This window comes from Octopus bimaculoides, chromosome 10 (assembly GCF_046866305.1).
Source record: "Octopus bimaculoides isolate indiv1 chromosome 10, ASM4686630v1, whole genome shotgun sequence".
NCBI lineage: Eukaryota > Metazoa > Mollusca > Cephalopoda > Octopoda > Octopodidae > Octopus > Octopus bimaculoides.
In genome coordinates, this window is record NC_142937.1 from 575,434 (window position 1) to 591,259 (window position 15,826).

General features: G+C 35.4%; 1 long non-coding RNA gene across 1 annotated transcript in view; it reads left to right on the forward strand.

Annotated features, from left to right (window-relative positions):
* Positions 1 to 8,698, forward strand: part of LOC149133429 (uncharacterized) — a 72,369-nt gene extending 63,671 nt beyond the window's left edge. Inside the window, exon 3 of the long non-coding RNA XR_016243314.1 lies at positions 6,322 to 8,698. This is a non-coding gene — a long non-coding RNA (uncharacterized LOC149133429). The remainder of the gene's footprint in view (positions 1 to 6,321) is intronic.
* The last annotated feature ends 7,128 nt before the right edge of the window (positions 8,699 to 15,826 follow it).

Here is a 15,826-nt window from a genome sequence, read left to right on the forward strand (position 1 = left end):
TATACACACATATATGTATGTATATATATATATATATACACATATATGCAGGTGTATATATATATATATATATATATAGATAGATAGATAGATAGATATATAGATATGTGTGTGTGTGTGTAAGTATACTGTTCCATGAAGGTAAGATCAAGGAAAAAGTACTCCATCTGGTGAGAGATAACTATTGTTTAATAAGCTCAGTATATATATATATATTTATGAGCTACTAAAAATTTTGTGCAATGAAAATTACTCAGACAGCATTTTGTAACATGTCTGGTGCCTTGAAGCAATCTTCAGGCTATGCAGCAATTTATGAGATATAAAATCATCTTGGAACAGTTAACCTATTTTGGACTAAATAATCTTGTGCAAATTGATTTTATTCATAAAAGAACTGATCATTGACTATACAATGGTTGTTGTGTTTTTTTTTCAATTTAATTCTTTTATTATTTTACCTTTTGTGTTACATTTATGTACGTTTGCCTGTTTGTATGCAATAAGAAGGTTTACTCATTCTATGCGAACAACCCATTCACCAAGACACTTTTAATACCAAAGTATATCTCTGAATCGTCTTGAAATTGTTATTATGGTTGTATGCAATGTTAAATAACAAATTAACACAATTCCCGTTTTCTTTCTATGTAAAGGTTATCAAATATACCTTTTCATTTTTTTTTTTTTAATGTTATCTTTTCAAGTTATTTTGAAGTAGAGCAAACATTCATTCCCTTGTATATTTGTGTCATGTAACTATTGTTGAGAAGCACAATTTTTATCTTATGCTAGATATTCAAAAAATTTCACTTGTTCCTCTTTTACATTTGTTTTTCCATGCTAGCATGGGTTGGAGGATAATGGATGAATATATACAATTGGATGCACTGTTTTACAATGGAATGCCCTTGCCCATTTTTCAAGTAAAGAACTTTGCTTGACTCTCTCGTGCAAAATGCAGAATGTTAACATTCACATGTACTCGGAGATAAACACAGGTACATACATACATTCAGATGTGCATGCACACACACCACACCAAGGGCATATATGCAGATGTACACACACACACACACACACACACCTGCAAGGGCATATATGCACATGTTCACACACATGCACACACAGATATACAGACACACTACACACACAAACATACAGCATGTTTGTGTGTTTCTAATCGCAGCTGCCCTCCTGTTTTAGATGTGTGAACAGTATTCTAGTGTGCTTTATATGGAGCCAGCAGCTGTTCAGAGCTAAATTAATTTTTAGATCTGAAGAGAAGGCTTAGTCTTTGATTTGTACTTTAGGCAATGTTGTGTGTGTGTGCGTGTTACAGTAGTATTGGCACCAAGCAGTATTTAGGCATAAGCAAACTTTAGGTTAGTTAGAATACGTTTGTGACATGTAACCGTGGAGAAAAGATTCTCTTATGGTTAAAAAGTGTAAAAAAAAAAACCATATCTGTCCAATGCTGCCCACTCTCATATTGCTAGGCATATTTCTAGCTCTTTGGCCATTATCAGTGGGAAATACAAAAGAGCTGCAACTGTGGACAGACTTAAAGCCATAGCTTTAGCTAAAACCCAGTCAATAACAGTAACTGATTTGCACCATTTGGACTGCCAGATCAGAAATCAGTGCCAACAGTGTTTAGGCACAAGTGAACTTTAGGTTAGTTAAAATATGTTTGCGACATATTTCAGCTTTTAAAGGCAAATTCACTATAGTTACCATGGATTCACTTGAGAGTGATGACTGTTTTTGTGAATGATGTTTCTTCATTTGGTTTTTAATAGGGATGTTATTGAGTTCAAATTAAGTCTAGGAAAGAATTTTTAAGTTTGCCGTGATTATAGATTTCAAGTTAAATTTTATGAATATGCTGATTAGTGTTTTCCGACAAATATTTAAACATTATGGGAAACAACTAGATTATCATCTTTTATGATCCTATGCTGGGGGAGTACTTGGATTTTTTTTTTTTTTTTTTACTATTGTGTGCACAAGCTACTAGTTTGTAGATGTCTGCATCATCAAAACTTCCCATGAATATATCATAATACACCAGAGAGCTAATTTCCATGTTATATGTATGCATGTACACACAGTATATATTTTGTTATACTGAATTGTGTGCGAGACAGAAAGGGAGTGAGAGAAAGACATATGAATAAGACAAAAGGAAAAAAAATCGTACTTTATGCCATGACTACTTCCAGCTACCAATATTTCCAATGTTGTTACCTTGGCAACGGAAGCTAGCAGTTCACAGTTACTATGACTACTGCATGCTGCTTTAGAAACGGGGCATATTCAGCATACACACTAATGAGCTTTTAAGCACACTGTCCGGCTACTGCCTTATAGATGTCACTCTTGAGATTATGATGGTGATTTAATGGCTCTGATAATGGTGGCGGCGGTGGCGGCGGTGGTGGTGGCGGTGGTGGTGGTAGTGGTGGAGATAGTGAGTGATGGCATTGGTATAATGTTGGTAGTTAAGTTTGTGATGTGGTAGTGATAACTGACATACATGGTTTGGTGGTGATGACAATTCTGATGGTGGTAGGAGTTGTTGACAGTACTGGTTGTAGTAACCTAACTGATATCTTTTTCCACCTCCCTTGTTTGATGTGGAAATGGTTGTGGTTGTGTTGTTGAGTGATGGTGGGTGGTGCTCTTGGGTGAAGGTGTTGACTAGTACTGGTGGTGATATTGTCGAGTGATGTGATGGTGTAGTTGTTGAGTTACGGTTGGTGGCAGTAGGGTTAGGGTTACTGAATGGTGATGTTGGATTGTGATGGGCTTGTCTTGATTATGAGTGTTGACTATATTGCTGAGTACTCAATACAAAATATTTTCAGTCTTGGATCAGAGGATTACATGGCTATTTGTTATGAACACAGAACCCACCTTTTATCAGTTTTCCTTGGCTGACAAACAGGTTTGGGGCAGTTAGTTATCAATAGAATGAGAAAGCTGTAAAACTACTTGTTCCAATAAAATGAAAATATTCAAGTATGCAGAAACCATTCCAGTTATGCTAACATGAAAAAAATTAATGTAAATTTTTTCCAATTATCTTTAAGCATTCATTTTATCAAATTTTCTATCATTCTTGGTGAAAAAAGTTTACATTTATCTAAAAAAATTTTTATCATTTTCTGCATTCTACTTATAAAAAATTTCATAAATCTCTCTTCACTATTATAATTCACAAGATAACATCCAACTCGGCTTTTAAAAAACTTAAAGCAGACATTTTTGCTTCATAAAATTTTTACCAATTTTCTTCAGCTTAAAATTAATTTTTTTTTTATATATACCAGACAAAATCGACCATTTTCATATGTAGTGCTACACAAATATGTGTACTTTGTCATTGTTATATACAGCTAGTATGATGAGACATCATTAGCTGCAAATAGATTAAAGGCATTGTATGTTTAGCCAAGCATCAGTGTCACTTGAGGCAGACACCCATAGCAAGTGAGGTAAGAACAATCCCATGCGATGAGGACAATAACAGCCTACCATCTTCAACCATTATGAAAATAGCAGCAAGTAAAAGTCTATATAATCTGGTGAAGTATAAATGTCTTAATTGGGTGACATTGAAGACACTCAACCAATGGAAATGCAGCTCCCTCTCTAGCATCCTGTGTGGATGTGACACAGTCACAAACTATGGAACAGTTTTTGAGGTGACCCCTAATGCTCCAGATAAGTGACAAACAAAATACCTTATCATTTTATCATTTTCATGCTGGCATGGGTCGGAAGGATTATCACAATCCAAGTCAGTTTTTGGTTGGAGTTGCTTCCCTCTTTGGTGGACCATACCTCCTTTTGTTTGTTTTTGTTCCTAAGGCTGGATGTCCTTCCTAATGACAACTGCTTTGCTGCGTGTACTGGGTGCTTTTTATCTTTTTTCCTTTTTTGCACCAGCACTAAAGAAAGATTTGCTGCCCTCAACAGGACATGGCAAAAAGGTTCTCTCAAACCTTATGATATTTGTGTACTTCCAACCTGTTGTAAGTACACAAATATTTTTAGAGAGTACTTGAAAATGGTTGGCACACATTTTCTTCTGGTACAAACATTGTAGTTGTTGTTGTATTACAAGTCCTGGCCAAGACAAGACCAAGAATCTTCTTCATACTATGGTGCTTCTGTTCATTCATCTACTACTACATAGAATGCATAAGATGCACTTTGAGACAGCAGTCACTAAGAATGCACAAGATGCACTTTATTGTGATGGCAATGCACTACTTTAATGATATAATATTTAATATTTTTTATGATGTAATACTGGATTAACAGAATTGATGACCTTAATGATATCAAAAACATTAAGGATATCTAGTTGCAGCAGTTGTGGCTGTGCAAAATTGTCATGGTTGAACAAAATACCATAACGCTTTAGCATTCATTTCATTCTGTCAAATGTCCTGCTTATTTATTCACATGGTTTTAATTAATCATGCATTATCTTGTAGCTTCAAGATTTTGATGTGATTGTTTAGCTTTAGAAGGACACTGTGGAGCGGGTGTAGGAGGCTGGGTTTGACTGGTTTGAACATAAAATTGGCAGAATATTCGGGCTGGATGGACATGGCCAGTTTACATGCTAAAGGATTTAATGATGTAAAGATTCTTGAGTATTTTTACATTGTGACAGCAGTTGATAATGTGTATAAGACAGTAACGGCATCTAGTTGTGGTATGAGTGGAGTAACTGGAATTTATAGTGTCAAACAAAGCATCTTAATGATATAAAAACCACTAATGGTTGTTAATGAGGCCATGGTAATGGTTATTACACATAATTGTTAATATTGAACTAAACACCTTAATGAGTCTTAGTTACATCCTTTTATATTGTGAGTGTGAACCCTTATTGAAATTGGCTCTCCCTTTCACTCCTTTTGTCATCTAGTACTGTGATCAATATTATGTGTGTCATCAATTGAATTTGCTTGTGGCTTCATGTCTGGTATTAGACAGAGTTTCAATAAAACAAAAACGGAAAGAATTGAATAGATTAAATTGATGTAAAACTGTATTAATAGCATCTCCTGTATAGGCTCCCTTGGTCATATATACTATTGTGAGGTGGAAAATTACATAATATTTACTCTTTTACTTTTACTTGTTTCAGTCATTTGACTAGCCATGCTGGAGCACCACCTTTAGTCGAGCAAATCGACCCCAGGACTTATTCTTTGTAAGCCTAGTACTTATTCTATCGGTCTCTTGCTGAACCGCTAAGTTACAGGGATGTAAATACACCAGCATTGGTTGTCAAGCGATGTTGGGGGGACAAACACAGATACACAAACATATACACACACATACATATATATATATATATATACATATATATGACTGGCTTCTTTCAGTTTCCGTCTACCAAATCCACTCACAAGGCTTTGGTCAACCCGAGGCTATAGTAGAAGACACTTGTCCAAGGTGCCATGCTGTGGGACTGAACCCGGAACCATGTGGTTCATAAGCAAGCTACTTACCACATAGCCACTCCTGTGCCTATATTGTTTAGATTCAGAGACGATTGAGCAAACCTATGACCAAGGCATTCCAAGTAAGACCATCTTGCCCCCTAGAATTACATTGTATAAAATCCTTTATTATATAAGTAATTTTAGTGTGATTCAGTTGCTATTTCTAATAGGCCAAATGACCTACTAGAAATAGCAACTGAATGAAGTTACAATGTAGGCCACCAGTACAACATGGGTACTCAGGGTAGTTGTGATAAGTTAAATTGGGAAAATGTGCATGTGTGTGTGTGTGTGTGTGTGTATATATATATATATATATATATATATATATATATATATATATAGTTTAGAATAGAGGCAGCTGATGAAGGAAAAGTTCCATGCGTGGCTTGTCTGTTTTCCTATGTGTTCATTCCGTTTGTTGTCCGTTAAAAAAAGTCTGTTTTTTGTGCTTTGTTTATGTTCCTGTTCCTTTTTTGTCCAGGTTTTTTTGATGTCCTGTACCCGGATATGCATCTATATATACGTGTAGATGTAGGTATGTACATATATGTATGTAGTGTTGCTGTATACTTAAATAATCTAAACAAATTTTGTGTGTTTATATGAAATTGAGGGAAAATGTAAAATATAGATATTGTAAATTCTGTATCTTAGAAGCCTCTAATGTACAGACATGTGTTTGTGTGTACTGAACATAACTTTCGTTTTGCATGGAGTTGAATATATAATTCATGTCAAAACTATATCATGCTATATCTTAAGTGTTTCATTATTTATTTATTTCTAGGAATTGATAAGCATGGTTTGCCGATTCCGAACACTCAAGGTAAAATGTCCTATTTTTCTCTGTTTATCTTTCTTTTTTTTTTTCTTTCCTGTCTTCCCCTTTGTCAGCGATTCTTTCTCTCTCTCCCTCTAGTATAAAAAAGTAGGTTGTATTAATTAACCAAGTCTGTTTAAATTGAAAGCAATGTGCATACATCAAATTCTGGCAATGATGTAATGGCACCCCACCACATTTTTTTTTTCTTTTTAGGACAGAAAAATGTTGACAGTTGGTGTAGACTGCAGCCATGCTGGAGCTTCAACTTGAAGTGTTTTAGTCAAGCAAATCAACCCTAATACTTATTTTTTTTAGTTGAGTACTTATTCTATCAGTTTCTTGTGCTGAACTGCTAAGTTACAGGTACATAAACAAAACAGCATAAGTTGTCAAAGCTGTTTGGAGGGGGACACACACAAAATGGGCTTCCACACTGTTTCTATGTGCTAAGTACACTCGCCAAGGCATTAATCATGCTGGGGCTATAGTAGAAGATACTTGCCCAAGGTGCTGTACAATGAGGGTGAACCCACAGCCATGTGCATTTGTGTGTGTGTATTTATTTTAGAGATATATAGACTTAGTGACTGGATATAAAAAGCACTCTTGTTGCCATGTTGGTTCCACATACAAAGCATCCAATTTGATGCCATGTATCAGCACCTAAGCTGGTGCCATGTATATAACACCTATGCTAGTGTTACATAAAAAGTACTCAATACACTCTGTAAAGTGGTTGGCGTTACGAAGAGCGTCCAGCCATAGAAACCATGCCAAAACAGACAACTGGAGCCTGGTGTAGCTCTCCTGCTATCCAGCTCCTGTCAAACTGTCCAACCCATGCCATCCTGGAAAATGGATGTTAACTGATGATGTGAGGTTCAATCTCTGAGGATATTAGTCCTTATACTAGCAGGTTTAACCCTTTTGTTACCAAATTTCTGTTGAATTACGCTACTTTTATTTAATTAATTTTGAACAGGATAAAGAATTTGGTAAAATAACTTTCTTTTCAAGTTGGTGTTAGGAACATAAATTAACTGAAATTTGGATGGAAAGTTTTAATTTAGATCATTTTAAAATAAGAAATTTATATCAAAGAACCAAAGGCCATTTCATCATCTGGTTTAACACCTGCATTGTTCCTGAAATGGTTGATATATTTCATTATCTTATTCAGCAGCACTTGGCCCTAGGATGCCTTTATCAGAGTCCCTCCACTCCGTCACAGTCACTTGGGTCATGTTTCCAATTTAAGGATAACTTCCCTTCATCTTATCTATTTCTGAGTCCTTGACTGCCCTTCCTCTGCTAAAAAGACCATCAAAACCAAAGGATGATCTGTGGTAGTTATGCCCTTTCTCAAGACAACTAGTGAGAAAGCAGTTTTATTGACTTTTGTTGGAGATGGGGGTGGTTGAAGACATATACTCTAGCCTTTCATCACCTAACATAAAACTGCCCCCCCCCTTCTACTGTTGTTCCACTCGGTTGATGGGGATCTTAATCTTTCTTGTGAGCTAAGCACCCTGTACACTTTGTGAAGTGGTTGGCTTTAAGAAGGGTATCAAACCATAGAAATCATATCCAAGCTTACATTGGAGCAAAATGTAGTACTGAGACCTATTGGATCCTGTCAAATTGTCCAACCCATGCCAGTATGGAAGACAGATGATAAAAACCATGGTGATCATCATTATCATCCATTTTCCACATTGGCGTAGATGGTTTGACTGGAGCTGGAGAGCTGCACCAGGGTCCAGACTGTTTTGGCTTGGTTTCTACTGCTGGATGCCCTTCCTAATTCCAGCCACTCCACGGTGTGTACTGGGTGTCTTTAACATGTCAGTTGCCTTTTTATGTGTCCCTGGCACTGGCCACGACCACAATTTCACTTAGCTTGACATCTTCTCAAGCACAGCAAATTGCCAGAAGTCTCGGTCACTTGTCATCACCTCAGTGATTCCAGCACCTTATGGACCCCAATAGAATGAAAGCCAAAGTATTGACCTCAGCAGGATTTGAACTGCTCATGATCAGAAATGCACATATTGTCAGCCACTAAGGGACCTGCTCAAGTAGTTAAGGTCAAGTCAAGCAACTGAGAAGCAAATCTGTGGTATTGAGCAGAATATTTGCTATAATGATATTTCTGCTTCAGCAACTCAGCACTGAATCAGTCTGAAATGTAATGGAAAATAGGTCAGTCTCAAAACATTGATGTTCAGGTCACAAAAGCAAAGTTTGAAGAGAATAGTAGTCATTTCCTTTGATTTCTAGATAGAAGCAAATAGGAATTAAAACTTGTTGACCAAAGACAAAAAAAAATAAATAAATAAAATTTTGTTACACTGTGTAATCAATTTATGTCCTCCCTCATCAATGTAAAAATTGCTGGCTTTGTGTCTAAATTAAAAATAGTTATTATTATTAGTAGTAATGTATTAAGTTAGCGGTTTGACAAACTTGTTAGAATATCAAATAACATGTTTTATGGTACTTTCTTTATATTCTGAGTTCAAATCCTGCTGAGATTAACACTTTGGCTTTCATTCTATTGGGGTTCATAAGGTATAAGTGCTGGAATCAATTGTTAACCTTTTCCAACCTGATTGCTGGTCTTGTACCTAAATTAGAAATTATTGTTGTTATTATTATACTAGTGAACTATTATGACAACTTTATTAAACCATGACATCCTGTATGCCACAATTCAGCATGGTACTGCATTTGTCTGTCAGCCCTGTATTGCATGAAACTGCATGAATTATATGCAAGCCATTAATCACGGTCAGGCATTTCACTTGCTGTCTACTTGCACTGTAGCAGGTTACCACTTATCATCCTTGTGCACATTTGTTTTAAATGAAGTTAGGAACTCTCTAAGGAAGAAGTCTCTAATCTCTTCCTCTTTCATATATTTAACATCTCAAAAGTTATTTACGTCAACCCGTGTTGCTGAGTTTCTATGATTTTCTCAAGAATTTTCTTTGAAAAATGGCCACTAATCATTTTCTGAGTGACTGTGTTTTCAATGTTGCCAAATGTGATGCTTATTTATTCACATTCTTTTGAATTAACCAAGCATTATCCTGAAGCTTCAGATTTCTGATGACAGCATTGTTTACTTTTGGAATGACATAAGGTAGGTGTGAAGGGCTGCATTTGGTTTCTTCAAACATAAAACAGAAAGACTATTTGGATTAGATGTGGTTGGATTAAATGTTAAATGTTAATCAATGAATTAATAGCAGATAAGGTTGTTGGCTTTGGAAATGATAATCAAAAGGATATCTTTTTCCTTCCATGTACACAAGTGGTTGCTTTGACTTTGATCCATATGGTTTTGTATCAAGTGACTCAGATGAAATATTACCTGGACACTGGACCTTTTGCAAGTGTTGTGCTTTAGGACACAATGTGAAGCCTGTTGAATGTTCCTCACCATTTTTTTATTCATTGTGTTTTCATTGGTATAATTGTCCAACAAACTAATTTGTATATAAAACAAAAGAGAATGGTCAACTTTGTTTCTACATGTGTTGAAATTTATAGCATACTTGGGTATATTGTTTCTGATGATGGTAGCTGCTTACCTGTAAATTTCATAAGGATTAAACTGTAAAAATATCAGGGAAAAACATTTTTTCTTTGTGAGGTTTTTATGTCTTTTTATCTATTTTTAAGTGCATCAGCTTTTTAATTACTATTATGTAATTAACAACCACACATGTACAACATTGTTTTGAGTATAAATGACTATTTATATTATTAAATTTAATCTTTTTCTCAATACTACCACTTTTCACAATCTGACCATAAGAAAAGACTTTTTGAAGCATTTGAATAGACAAGTCCATTTTTAGGCATTTTCTGTTCAATCATTGCAGGACTGAACTTTTTGATTCAGAAAATGTTCAGCTGGATATTAAAAGTTAATTATAAAGTATGCTGCATTAATTTAAGATGACAGATGAAACCTTTGATAAATTTCTTACCTGAAGATTTTGTATTTTGTATTTACTTGCAAAATATTGCACTTTAATCTTAACCAAAAGGTTGAGATCAATAATTTGTAAATGTAATAGTCTATGACATCTGCCAAAGACAGTATCTCACAATGGTATACAAACACGTTGGCACTTGTGCCATCAAAATGACAGATTTTTACAGTTATACATTATTTGCTGGTCTACTAAATCATTTCTTGATAGCTGTAAAGTTTTAACTAAAATGATGAAACTATAGGAGTATTACAATATTATTTACAAAACAATGAAAAATTAACATGTGGTTATCCTATTTCCAGACCTTTTATTACAATATGCATAGAAAAATTGTGAGTTCTTAAAGATTTCATTGTTTTTCCGTTATTTATCAGTTTATTGACAGTATTCCTAATTCTCATTGTGCTTTAAGCAACACAAAGCTAATTTCTTTAATTACCGCACTCTTATTCTAATTCTCTCACACACTCGCTCTTCCTTTGTTTGCCAGTTAGCACAGTGTGATAAACACCACATTCTTTCACATACTTTCATTTCACTTCTGTGGTCACTCCTTCACTCTTCTGTTTATTTGACAGCTTTCTATTTCCACACTACATCTTTACTACATCAGCAAATGAACACTTATAGCTAATTAGTTGGGCGATTTCTTTTTAAACTTAAAAATTGCTTGATTTTAATTTTATTTTCATACTTTTTTTAACCTTTAGGGAATTCACTCTAGTTTTGATTACTTAACAATGTACGAGTATTATCAAACGAGTTTAAAAAAGAAAAAAACCATCATGGAGATTAATTATAGTACAATATGATACAATGCTTTGTATTTATAGGCAAAAAATTCCTGTCTTTTGCAAGGATTTTTATCAGCACCATAAAACTGTGTTCAACAGCAGCTGATGTTGTTTGGCATTGTATAGGATCTGCACTGTCCATGTTTAGGATCCGTTAGTTGAATTTTTTGAATTGGTTTGTTTTTTATTTAATCAAAAATCTATGTAACTCATGGTGCAACATGAGTCTTCATTGAATTTCAATTCTTTGTGGGTTTTGTAAGCATTGTGGATGGTGAATGCTGTTGATTCAGCTTTCAAAATCAACTCTTTCAACTACAGATAGTTTGAACAGACTTGGGTGAGATTAATCCTGATCTCAGGATTTCACACAATGTCTTTCACTGTCTTCACCAAAATGCCTTCATCCTCAAATCTCTCTGCAGTTTTTGTAACTTCTGCAAGGTTCTTGGCATAGTAATTGCAGGCATCCAACGCGCTCCCCCACCTGGTCACAACTGGCTGAGTGGGGTATCCAATTCTTTTGAATTTCTTTTGGTGGTAATTTTTTTCTTTTTTAAAGTGCAGCCTTGATGGTGGCAACCAGACAATCAACTGCTGGATAGAAAGCCTTTATTTTTAGAGCACCGTTGTGCAGTAGGTGAGAGAAGCCAGTTACATGGAAGAGTTTTGGATACATAACTTGCAATGTTTCTCCAGGAGCTACCATTTACCAACTAGCATCAGACGATAAGAGAAAATTTTCCCTTAGAACCACCATACTTCTTAGGGAATCAGTTAGAGCTGATTGAAATAGCAAACATTCTATTAAGAACGTTTTTTGAGGATTTTTAACTGAACCAATAAATACATTCACAATTTTTTGTCATCAATCTGGCTTTCATCAGACATTTTGATCACTCAGGAATCTCTTGCAATTTTCAACTGTGTTTTCACTATGCATATCAACATATTTTCAGCATGTAGATTGAGATGGCAGTGACTTATTGATAGAATCAAAGAGACTTCTCAAACTTGGATTAGTGAGCTTGTGCAAAAGAATGTCAACCTCAAGAAATGCTTTGGTCACCATTGCATCCAAAGATCTTTCGTTTTCAGTTAATTGAAACAATTTTATCAGTGGCTGTTCAATTTTAGTAGTCTTTTAAAGATAGTTTTGATGTTTTTTGCTCATTCTATGTGACTCAACAAAATGCTTTTTGTTGCATTTGACATCAATGAGGCATAGTATATTGTATGACTGGTTATTGTGAGCCAATACAAATTCTTTTGAAACTTTTTCTGTAAATTCAAGGGCTTTTACCTCCAGACTTGTTTTTGTCTTTTGTATTTGAGTCAAAGAATACGAAAATGATAATAATCAAAATTAAAATTACTTGAAATAGGAAAAAAGCAGCTCAATAAAACAATAACATAAAAACTGCACAATCAACTTCAAAAAGATCTAGCATCATAACAGTGAAAAAAAAAAATGATTAAATTCAATTAACTTCAGATAAAAATTTACATTATAGTTTAATAAATTTAAACAATACATAAAAAATATATATTGAAATATTATCGAGAAACTGCTAGGATACTGTACATTTACACGTAGTGAAAAGAATAGCAAGGAAAAGTAGTTTCAATGGGAAATTTAAAATTCCTTAATAACAGTTGCAAAGAATTAAAACATTAAGTAAATACACTTAAAATCGGATGGTAATAAATAATTCTGTTCTTTAAGAGGCCTGTTTCATGAATCAGAAAAAGATGCAAATAATCAATATTAGTAGTTGGTATCGATCAACCAATTACTAATATTGGTAAAATTACCTAGAAGTTGGAAACTTGTCTTACAGAAAATCTATACAGACATGCTAGACTTTTGTTTGTGTTCAAATGACAGGACGCACATGGTATTGAATAATTTTCAACATTGCAGGGTAGGGAAAGCCATTGAGAATGCTAAAAATAGCTCCAGAGAGGTAGTCTAATACAGCTGCTCTACTAAAAACGAGAGGAAATACGTATCAAATTTAGGTTTAATCAGTACATAAAAATATATATGAAATGAATTTGTTTATTCTTTTTAGTATCTAATAAATTTTTTTTTTCTTTTTGGTAAAATTTCATTTTAAAAATTTTATTGCATGATTTTAACTTTATTTAATTTAATAAGTGATTAATTACTATGATAAATTGTAAAAAAAAGTTTATTATCTTTGGTTTTAACCTTGAAATGAATGTTTTTATGAATTTTAACTTTTTGGCCAAAAAAACCTGTATGGATTATCTTCTGTATATATCAAGTCTTTCTACAAAGGACAATCGAATAATTGACTAACCAATAAATAACTCATGGTTCGGACTGTTTCACACTTACAGACAAGGGATTCTACATTATGATCCCTTTTCACTTGGTACAAGTTTGGTTAAATTCAACTGGGATGCAATGAAAGAATCTCCACTTGCTTCATGTGCATTTCATGTGCACTTCATGTTCTGTAACAAATTTTCTGCTTGTTCCATCTTCATAGCTGGCATTTCTAGGAAAATTTACCTGTCTTTCTTTTTACAATTACATGCAAGATGCAGTTTGCTGTCCCCTTGCATTAAGTTTGGATTGTATATAAAAAAACAAAAAAAAAAAAAACCTTTGTAAAAGCAAAAGAACTGGCCTTAGGTTTTATGCCCGTCACTTACTGGTTGAGTGGTCTGCAAGGAGTTTTGTTGGTCTCTCGCTCAACTGCACCCAACACATAATAATTAAGGGCATTGCAGTGTGGGGAGTTAGGTGACCAGATGTCAGGGGTGGTGTGGTCTAGGAAATTGTCTGGCAGCCAACATTGGGTCCTCCTGCTTGTGTGGCATGGTGCAGAGTCCTGTTGCCAGACATAGGGTCTTCCAACAGCCACCCTCTAGACCCAGGGCAGCAGTACCTCTTCCAGGCACTTGATGTAGGCCTCCGTGTTGAGTCTGAGACCGTATGGGAAGATGAATGGAGGCATAACGTCGCCATTACTAGTGATCACTCCAAACACCATGATGTTGACTGGATGTTTGATTTTTATCACCCTCAGTACATGTCCTCAGATTGACACCCAAGCACTCTGAAATGTTTGTATTGGCACTTCCAGCACGAATGCCAAGCAGTACAGCATGTCGTTTCCAAATTTCTGGCTAAGTGAATTGTGTCATGGTGTTGTTTTTCTAACAGACGGTGCCCAACTGACCCTACTCTACTGTGTAGTCAACAGGTGACAATTTACCCATCACACTCTCTGTATGTGTGTGTGTGTGTGTGTGTGTGTGTGAGGGAGAGAGAGAGAGATAGATCTGTCTCTTCTCTGTGCTGCTTTTCTCCATACATAGTTTTTAGCTTTTGTAGATCATTTTTCTCGCTACACCCCACTGCACGCACGCACACACACACACACACACACACACACACACACACACTTTCTCACGTACACACTCTCTCTCTCTCTCCCTCCCCTGTCACCTGTTTATTAGGACCATTCACTCACCTGTACAAAAAGCCAAGCTCTCATCAATAAGCTCACTCTTATATCTGTCAACTCCATCCATTAAGAAAATAAATCAATATCCTTTAATTAATCATCAACCTTTTATATCTCATTTGCTCAGTTATTCCCATTGTGCTACTGTCTGTTGTCTGTCTGTCTATGTTCCTATATGTCTAGCTATGTCTGTTTGCCTGTATCTGTCTATCCTTCTTAACTGTCTAACCTTATAGTTATTTATGTTCATCTGTCTATCTTTTATTTTTATCTATCTTCATCTTCTCTATAGTTATATATATTTCCATTCTTGTCTATAATCTGTCTATCCATCTTTATCAAGCTCTCTCTCTCTCTCTCTCTCTCTCTCTCTCTTTCATATATATATATATATATATATATATATATAGGAGCAGGCATGGCTGTGAGGTAAAAAGGCTGCTCGCCAACCACGTGGTTTCAGGTTCAGTCCTCTGTATAACACCTTGGGCAAGAGTCTTCTACTATAGTCAGCCCCAACCCATGTAAAGCTTGTGTGTGTGTGTGTGTGTGTATATATATATATATATTTATATGATAGCTGACTACTCATCATCTGAGCATGATCATTGCTGACAGTCTGCTCCTGTAAATGCTAGATCAACAGATACATATCCATGCACACAAACATATGTATGTGTATGTTACTATCTACTTGCTTTGACATTGCTTGACAGTTGTCAGTGTCACTATCATGCAAGTGGTGTCGTTTGTTTCCAATCATCCACGATATGTCTGGTCATTGGATATGCTACCTTACTTTGAAACAGGTGATGGCTGACAAGAGGAAGGGCCTCTGGCTGCAGAAAATCCTCCTCGACAAATAGTGTCTGATCCATGTGAGTATGGAAAAGTGGATGTTATATGATGATGATGAGGACAATGATTGTGGGTGTGTGAAGGCACATGGCTCAGTGGTTAGAGCATTGGTCTCACAATCATGGAGTAATGAGTGTGATTCCCTGGACCGAGCTGTGTTGTGTTCTTGAGCAAGACGCTTTATTTCATGTTCCTCCAGTTCACTCAGCTGTAGAAATGAGTTGCAACATCATTGGTGCCAAACTGTATTGGCCCTTTTGCCTTTCCCTTGGATAACATCAGTGGCATGGAGGGGGGGGGGCGGCTG